Consider the following 10,456-nt stretch of genomic DNA (forward strand, 5'->3'; position numbering starts at 1 on the left):
TGTAAACTTGGACAACAGGGAACAACCTCATATAACAAAGTGCACTTAATAAGTCCAAGTAAAGGAAGTGGAATTGCTTTGCAAACCTTCATACATTCTCTCTGAGTAATATTAACCTGAAATTGACCAATGAACTGATCAAACAGCAAAAACTCCTAATTAGACTACAATCACGCCATTTAAAAGGTGAAAGGGGCGTGTTTTCACGCTAATAGACAACCAATAATCAAGACCGGGCAATATATAGGCGGTATCCTCGGGCCTTTAAATAGCCTACCTCCGCTCACAAAATGGCAGTGATCGCAGCGGAAGTTAGAGGTAACATCCATTTTGTATTTCTTCAAGACTGGACATATTGCTGGACGTCATGACAAACTTTCAGACACCAACTGGTTTGGAGAGCCCGGGGGCACAGAGAGCAACTCTTCCCCGTCGCCATTCAAGCGTTTGTCGGAACTTATTTGGACCCATCGACCATGACGCGCTGAACCGCGAGTTGAAGGCGACGCTGAAGGAAATATCTGAACGAGACCAGCGTCGATGGAATTTCCACTTCGAGACAGACACACCAATTCCCGGGAGTTACGAATGGGAAGGAATGTCAGCGGAGTCGATGCCTGCCTTCTACCAGGAGTCAGAAGTTGGCGGACCCAGGTAAGCCAAGCACTAGCGGTTCTGGGGGGGGGTTCTTTTAAACTTGTTGTGTGATCTTTATGGCCGATGCGCACTTATACGTTATCTATAATTTCTCTTCATATGACAAAGATTAAAATGGATTTGCCAGTAGATCGTCCACTTGATTAATGATGGCCACTAGCTAAGATATTGTCTTGTTCAGTCCAATCAAAGCTACTGTACATTTAATTATATCTGTGGCCGATGACATTGGAAGGGCACTTAGAATGATATTACATGTCAGGACCCAAAGGGCTGAAATTCGATGTCTATCCTTACTAGCCACTTAAACTTAGCGATGTACTGTCCCCATGAGTGACAGAACATTGAGGCAATCATGGCGCAGTGTTCCTATTTTCTGCTGGTTTGCCGCACCACTGCAGAAAGCACTGAGCTAGGCTGAAACGCATGCATTTTGGAGCTGCCTTACTCAAGACATACATGTCTGTATGGGGTTTAACTCAATTATATATTTTTGTTACGTTTTCAAACTGATGTGACACATTTTAATGCCAAAATAACATGCAGACCCCAGTTTATTGTTGCTAAAAATGTGCGTCCTCCCAAATAGACCCTAGGTTGTGGATGCTTTACTGACCCCCAGTGGCAACTATCACCTTAACGTCACACAGACCACTTGGGTGGTCTCATGTTGGCTCTGCTGGAACATGCTAAACCCACATTATGAACAATATATTTATATTGGAAATGAATAAGCCACACGCTTGCCTGTAACTTGTATACAGGTAGACCAGAAGCCACATTTTTAATTGGCAGATGAGTGGCAACCCTGATTAGAAGCACCTGCGGCTCACCTGTGTTCACTATAAATGCTGGTTTGAATGAAAGATTTGTACCTAAACACTGAGGGCTGAAAAGCAGAAACGTCTGTACGCACCCCTGATGCAGCGACAATATGACCGACAACCTTTTAAATGCGGATATCACATTTTTGCATATCTGGAATTACGTGTTATGCACCAACCAAACTTCTAGGAGAGCCCGATGTTCCTCTTTTGATAGGCCACGACACCACAATTTAGATTCAAGCAACAACCAAAAATTCAATAGGTTCTCAATTGTCCTTCAGTTCGGCTAGGCAGAAACGCTTAAAGTAGTAACCAGTATATTGATTTAGCCTATCCTCGCCTGTATCATTGGAACAGGCTTCAAATAACGGCCTATGTTCTGAAACCTATTAGCTGTACATGTTCCACTGAGGATAAGGCACCTTTTCGAAGCAACGTTTTTGTTTGTAAGGTTTAGGTCTACACGGTATAAAGCCTTTTAAAATGTCCACCTGTAAGGCTAGATTCCTTTCGTTTCGCGGAAATATTGCAGAAGATCTGCTTTAAAATGTAAAGGTAATTTCCGATTGAGCCGACATATGCCGGGTTTACCGTGAACGCAGTCTATGCTCATTGCCTTTTCAATTTAAATCCAGTAAAGCTCTGGATCTCAACTCTGAAGATGCCTAAACATTTGATTTTGATGTGTGGTATGAAAAATGTTGTTTTATATATATATATATATATATATATTCTGAAATATGGGGGCGTGACATGATCAAACCAAACATGGCTTTTTGGAATGACGAGTTAATCGATTTATTGTCAGTAATGCACAAGGCTGAGTACGTATTGTTAGTGTAAAAACAGGAATACAAGAGAACAGTGTAGGAAGGAATTTAAGGCAGCATGTGTTGACTGGCTATTTTAAACGGAGATATCAGAGGGTCAGTTATTACACCTTGAAGAGACGCAGACAAGAAATCCTCAACAGTTTGAGCCAAATAAATTAGTACAAGCATTGTAATGATGGGGGGGGGGGGGGCTGAACTCTTTTACAAAGGTACTTAAGGAGTTGGAGAAGGGGTTTGTTCTCAAGTAACTAATGTGGCATTTTGAGGAATAATTTTATAAAAACATGTTCCCTGAACTAAACTGGAAAATACGTTAGAACCCTCTTATACATTTAACCCGTATTTAAAATGGTGGAAGATAATGTTTTTCGTAAATCCAGAGCCTGTCTGGATCATATCTTCTGTCTGTACAATAATCAAATGGATTACATGAAGAGAAGCCTACTTTAGCATGTTTCGTTTTTTTCCAGAAAGCTTTTGATTTTGTAAATGGTGATCTTTTAGCCTGTAGTTTGAAGACAGGGGTTGATGGGATATTTTATCAAGCAATCTAGTCTCTACAAAGTACCAGTTGCGTGTTAATGAGTATCGTACAGATTGGTTTCCCACACCCTCGGGTGTAAACAAGGAGACGCCTTATCATGGACTTTGTTTGCTTTGTTTATATGATTTGGTAAAGTTAAATATTGGAGTAAGAAATAATGTAACGCTAAGTATCTATTTGCTGGTATTATTTTGATGGCAGAACAAGAACTGCGGAAGATCTACTCTGCAGTCAAATTGGTGTATAAAATGGCAACTCATGATGAACCAGACAAACACAGATAATGCATTTTAGAAATCCAGCTAAGTGTTTTGTTAAACGTTCTTCAGTTTACTAACATTTATAAATGTTTATTGCTAAACATGTTACCTTTCTATACGCAACGTCTGCCCTGGCCGACTCAGCAAGTGGAGCTCTGGGAGTTATAGGAAACTCAAGATTGGTTATGTTACGTATTCCAAACTGTATCACATGCGTGTCTTGTTCTGGACTATGCTGCAGGAGTGTGGGGTGCTAAGAGGCATTTTAAAAACTACCATGTTCATAGCAGAGCAGTACGTTACTTTTTAGGTCTCCATAAGTTTGCGCCTATACTTGCCCTAACTGGGGACATGGGCTGGGAACCAGGTGAGACTTTGGATTAGACTGTTGGGTATGTCAACTGCCAGAATGGCTAGCGGTTTGCCTGGGCAACATGTCTGAACATCTGCACGAATCTAAATTTAAGGGAGACATAGATATTATTAAACAACTGATGCAATATGAAGACAAAATGGGTGGAGATGAATCATGAACCTGTTTAAGGGTGAATTCTGTAAGATATTATATTATGTATGACCTTCCTAAAAGCTGTGCACAGATCAGGGATTATGCCTCTGCCTATTGAAAAAGGTCGGTATTGTGGTGAAGCGGAAAGACGATGTCACTATTGTGACCTAGAAATAGAGGATCAAATGAGTTTAATTCTCCATTGCCCTTTTATACCACGATACACGCTTGCTCTTATTCCAGACAGCACATCAGATATACCCTGGCACTATGTTGCTTGAGTGATTATGAGACATTTGTTTTGTCCCTTGTATTTCCGGATATTTAGACAAAGCCTGGAATGAAAGAAAAGGCTACCTTTAAATTGTCAAAATATTTAGCTTCTGTGTATATAGGCTTGTCTGCCATATGAATAGTCCTTGTTCCAGACTGGATCCTAGTGGCATGTTCTCTCTATGGTGCATTTTACTGCTCCAGGGATGTAATTATTGTTTGGATAACCTTCAATCTTATGTATGGATTATTTTTCACTCTGTGATGCGCAATGCAGAGCACACCGGAAGAAATCATTTAATTACCATAGTGAAGCATTAAACCACCTGCAAGGATGCAAAAGTGAACCACATTTGGCGCCATTCCAAATGCCCCCCCCCCCCCCCCCCCCCCCGCCATTATTTATGTATGTTAATTAGGCGGCATCCTCGGTCCTTTAAAAGCCTACCTACATTCACAGAATGTCAGTCGCAGTTGACGTTAGAAACAGCCCAGTGTGAATCCATTTCCTATTTCTTCAAGACTGGACATATAACTGGATGTCTTGACAAACTTTCCTCCACCAACTGGTTTGGGGAGCCCGGTTGCACAGAGGAACTGTTTCGCCATACAAGCTTTTGTCGGAACTTATCTGGAGCCATCGACCTTATACCAGGAGTCGACAATCTGGAGGTATGAGAGGTCAGGTTGTGACGTCCAACAGACTACAACGCAGAGGTTTTCACTCATGTGCGTGGTTGTTGCCTCAACCAAACCCCTCTATCAGACTGCACTTTGTTCCATCGAAGTAGTCCCCAATACGAGGAAATGTAACTCTAACCCAACACTGTATTCGAAGTAAGAGGTCGAGGACATCTTATGAACGTGCAGTCAACGTTACTCAAATTATAGGTAGGTCTATACAGTGGCGATTTTAGCGTCTACATTTCGGTGGGCAAACCATGTTCTGTTAGGCCGTCATTGAAAATATGAATTCTTAACTGACTTGCCTAGTTAAATAATGTTACAAACTATGGCAAGGCTGCGCGGTTAAGAGGTATTCTGATTAAGACAATGAGCATGCGAAGATTAACTTTGTTCAGCACTTTTGAAATGTACAATGACAATTCAGAACGTGGGCTTTAAAAAATAAAGTTCTTCCTGTACACCAAGTCAGACCCATAGGATGAAGGGGGCATAAAGCAAACAATGAAAGCTCTTACAATATTCGATGACAGTTATCTAAAACGGGCTGTAGGTTACATGTGCACCAAGTTAAAACAGTATGCTAATATAGGAGGGGGGCGGGACCAAATCTACAGTATACATACCTCCCTGGCATAGTACATAATTTATGCAGCATACACTACATTTTTGGACTCATTGCAGTGCTCACTTAAACAGGAAGGTGGTCTTTGTGGGCAAATTGTCATTTAACTTTGTCAGTCTGGAATTCTCTGGATTTATGGTGCTTTCTAGATAACTTGGGGGGGTTTGAAACCAGGTTGACTTGTCAGCGCTCTAGACTTGGAACTCCGAGGTAGATTTTGAATTGAACCTTTTCTGAAACTTATTTTTTTTTTAAAGCTTGGAGAAGAGACCCTTAAACAGACTTTGACCCCACACCCTCTGCCAACTAGCTGGCAGATTTGCAGGTCAGCCACTGACTCCTTCCAAACCACTCATTGTTGAAATTGCAATTTCCAACTTGTAATGTTTATGGCTGACCTTGAGGCTTCTTGGATTGGAATATCTACTGTAACTATGGCAACACCCAAGGGGGCATGAACTTTCTAGCTCTCCCTGTAGTTATTTTAACAGAACAGGTGAGGCTCACCTGCCCTGAATGACTAGTTGCCACTAACACGAACTCCTTAATGAGCAACTTGTTTTAATGACTTGCCAACTAGTTTAGTTCGACCACTTAAAAAAAAAACAAGCACAACTTAAGCCATACATGCACATGAATAAAATCATCGAGGATAAAACAAAGTCTGGGACTTATTTCCATTGTGGTCCTCTTGAGACAAGATCGAATACAGTATGGCAGTGAAATCATAAAACATAACGATCTTGTATTGACTATGAATTGAAGGCTAACCGTTCTACACCTCTTCCCTGCAGATTTGTTCCCAATGAGGAGGAGAAGCTCAACGTCTGAGATGACTAGCCCCCAGCACAATTCTTCACTCAATTCCCCTTGAACGCCACGCAAAGAGGGAACCGTTCGATTAACCACGCTGACAAATGCTACCATCTGCCGCTCCTGCAGTTAATATTTTCCATCTCGGACAAAAGATGGAGTAACCCTCCCAAATAAGCCATATGTATTTAAAAAATAATTCAACTAACTTGTGTTAATTTATTACGTGTCAGATTGTTTTAAATGATATCTGTGAAAGACAATTTATTTGCATTTCTGCTCACTGTATTGATTAGTGAGCCCTCAAATGATACTTAAGGCTTGTTTGCTACGTAGGTCATTTGCCTTTGCATTTTTGGGTTGGACAAAAGATGTTAACCCACAAATGTTGGCCTAGGTTTTTTGCCGAAGTAACAATGTCTTATTGTATATAAAATATTTTATTTGATTTCAACTAACTTGTTTTAATTCAACTAAGTTTTCTGCGATTGTTCAAATGGTAGCTGGGGAAACTTATTAAAACAATATAGTTTACATTTTGACTTTCTGCTCATTTTATTGCATTAGTGAGCCCTCAAATGGCTAACGAGGTGAACAGGGACACCACCTGCCCATGCACACTAGAGAAACAATAAGAGCAGCAGTCGTTCCATTTGACAGCACTTGAAGAGTGCCTCAACAAATTGTAGCAGTAGGACCTACAGACTAGCCCTCCTACTGTGGATGACTGTTATGATCTGCCTCCATTATGGCTCGTTGGTAGATATACTAATCCCACGCGCTATAATTTACTGCTCATAATTCCGCACGGAGATGCAGATGCTATTACCCTCACTGTCGATATGCAAATCAACTAATCCATTCAACATGTAAGCATATTTCCGATATGAGACCAATGTGGGGGTTTTCTGACTGCCTTAACAGGGTATTGGGGAGGATCTCTCTGATTTGTGCCTTAACACCCAAGACATCTGTATAGTACTAGACCAAACAATGTAACACGTAATCAAGACTTACACATGATTGTCGTTTCTTTTCAAATTCTGTGTTAACTCCAAGTGCTTTTCAATAATATCAGGCTATGAAGATGGCCAACCGCTCATGGCAGGTGCACACTATTTGACTTACCTTTTCTAAAGAAAAAACGTCTGTCGTAAATAATCAAGTTCAGAAGTGCAATACATTGTATCTACAGGCAGACGTTACTCTACGTCTGCCTGTAGAGTAACGTGTCAACTTTTAAATTGACCTATCAAAGACTAATGAATACATTTAATTGTGGTTTATGTATCAGATTTGGTCTGCTTTAGAAGTATAACCGAATAGTTTTGAGTAACGAGTGCGTGGAAATGCATTTAAATCAATAGTGAATGCGATAGCAATCGTGCAAAACCGTGTAGTAAAAACGAATTGAGCGATGCGCGCATACACTTACGCAACGGGAGATTTGCAGGACAATTTAAGGTTCTCAAATCAAGGATTGGCCATACAGCAAGAAAATAAATTCTTTAGGGTATTGGTAAGTGGCCATCTGGCATCGGGGCTTGGGACATGTGGAGAAAGTGTGCCATTTCTTTCACCTGCAAATGCGGATTGGTGGCAACGAACGCTACCAGACCCTCACCACCAACCCGTTCTTCCTCAAAGTTAAAACATTTTCTCAGTCAAATGTGTTGAATTATCTTTCTGAAACATTCAAATGTTTTAGTTCCAAACTCTAACCCGTTCTATCTGTAGGCCTAACCAATTAAGACCGATAGGCTACCTTGACACACTATTAGTCAAAATGGTGGCACTCTTTATACATATAGATATGAAGTAAAGAAATGTCTATAAAAACAGTCTTCAGATGTTTAATGAAGAAACGAATCAACTAGTTTAGTACACAGTAGTGGTATATGGTTATTGACTAGTCACTTTACCAGCATTTCATAGTTCATTTTGGTTCCATATTTCAATGAGCTGTAAATACTATAGTCTGTATCTGCAGTAGTTTGAATTGAATTAATTCTGCTCCAGAAACAGATGGTCTGTCGCCCCAAGGCATCATATTTAACCATCAAAATGATTCATTAAATCTGTCCCAAGGGCTTGCCATTGCCCACCCACTGATAGAATTCCCTTGATGATTTAACTGTTTTTCCCTCGCCTTTGTCCAGGGCTCTGAGCTCAAGTTGCCTCACCCTACATTTGTTTAACAATTAAAAAATAAATATACGAACATTTGGTGACAAATCACAGCAAATGAAGAGTCAGAATGTGTTAGCTAGCTTGTTCATTTGTTAAACTGTGTGCTAGCTAGAAAGCTAAACATGACTTTTACAACTCATATGAAAAGATATTGAACTATGTAGGCCCATCCATTAGTCAGTCAGTGGAAATATGGATACTACGTTCCCCAAGAAGCAATGGTAAACATGTTTCCTTGGTGATATTTTCATATGATCTTCCCTGCTTATGTATTCAAGAGACCTGAATAAACCCAGTGTCTGCACCCCTTTATCAATACACATTACAACCAACTATATCACACTGTCAGCACCCCTTTATCAATACACATTACAACCAACTATATCACACTGTCAGCATCCCTTTATCAATACACATTACAACCAACTATATCACACTGTCAGCACCCCTTTATCCATACACATTACAACCAACTATATCACACTGTCAGCACCCCTTTATCAATACACATTACAACCAACTATATCACACTGTCAGCATCCCTTTATCAATACACATTACAACCAACTATATCACACTGTCAGCACCCCTTTATCCATACACATTACAACCAACTATATCACACTGTCAGCATCCCTTTATCAATACACATTACAACCAACTATATCACACTGTCAGCATCCCTTTATCAATACACATTACAACCAACTATATCACACTGTCAGCACCCCTTTATCCATACACATTACAACCAACTATATCACACTGTCAGCACCCCTTTATCCATACACATTACAACCAACTATATCACACTGTCAGCACCCCTTTATCCATACACATTACAACCAACTATATCACACTGTCAGCACCCCTTTATCCATACACATTACAACCAACTATATCACACTGTCAGCACCCCTTTATCAATACACATTACAACCAACTATATCACACTGTCAGCACCCCTTTATCAATACACATTACAACCAACTATATCACACTGTCAGCACCCCTTTATCAATACACATTACAACCAACTATATCACACTGTCAGCACCCCTTTATCAATACACATTACAACCAACTATATCACACTGTCAGCACCCCTTTATCCATACACATTACAACCAACTATATCACACTGTCAGCATCCCTTTATCCATACACATTACAACCAACTATATCACACTGTCAGCACCCCTTTATCCATACACATTACAACCAACTATATCACACTGTCAGCACCCCTTTATCAATACACATTACAACCAACTATATCACTGTCAGCACCCCTTTATCAATACACATTACAACCAACTATATCACACTGTCAGCACCCCTTTATCCATACACATTACAACCAACTATATCACACTGTCAGCACCCCTTTATCAATACACATTACAACCAACTATATCACACTGTCAGCACCCCTTTATCCATACACATTACAACCAACTATATCACACTGTCAGCACCCCTTTATCCATACACATTACAACCAACTATATCACACTGTCAGCACCCCTTTATCCATACACATTACAACCAACTATATGACACTGTCAGCACCCCTTTATCCATACACATTACAACCAACTATATCACACTGTCAGCACCCCTTTATCCATACACATTACAACCAACTATATCACACTGTCAGCACCCCTTTATCCATACACATTACAACCAACTATATCACACTGTCAGCACCCCTTTATCCATACACATTACAACCAACTATATCACACTGTCAGCACCCCTTTATCCATACACATTACAACCAACTATATCACACTGTCAGCACCCCTTTATCCATACACATTACAACCAACTATATCACACTGTCAGCACCCCTTTATCCATACACATTACAACCAACTATATCCAAAGGCAAATGTGACTGCTGCATTATGTTATCAGAGGGAGTTAGATGAACAGGGAGAGGAGGAGAGGTTAACCTCATTGGCTGCAACGTTGAATACCAGAAAAGTTGGTCCATGTAATTGAAAGGAGTAGTTGGCTTTTATTTTTCTTCTTAATCATTTTTACATTTTTAGTCATTTAGCAGACGCTCTTATCCAGAGCGAATTACAGCAGTGAATGCATACATTTCATAGATTTTTTTTTTCTTCTGTGCTGGCCCCCCGTGGGAATCGAACCCACAACCCTGGTGTTGCAAACACCATGCTCTACCAACTGAGCTACAGGGAAGGCTAATCGATGGATGCCACTCACCTCA

At 40.3% G+C, this 10,456-nt stretch overlaps 1 long non-coding RNA gene across 1 annotated transcript; it reads left to right on the top strand.

Annotated features, from left to right (window-relative positions):
* The first annotated feature begins 280 nt into the window (after positions 1-280).
* Positions 281-6,558, top strand: LOC123730816 (uncharacterized). The gene is made up of 2 exons (XR_014382887.1): positions 281-654; positions 6,006-6,558. It is a non-coding gene; the product is annotated as an uncharacterized LOC123730816 (long non-coding RNA).
* The last annotated feature ends 3,898 nt before the right edge of the window (positions 6,559-10,456 follow it).

This window comes from Salmo salar, chromosome 26 (genome assembly GCF_965601325.2).
Source record: "Salmo salar chromosome 26, fSalSal1, whole genome shotgun sequence".
Classification (NCBI taxonomy): Eukaryota; Metazoa; Chordata; class Actinopteri; order Salmoniformes; family Salmonidae; genus Salmo; species Salmo salar.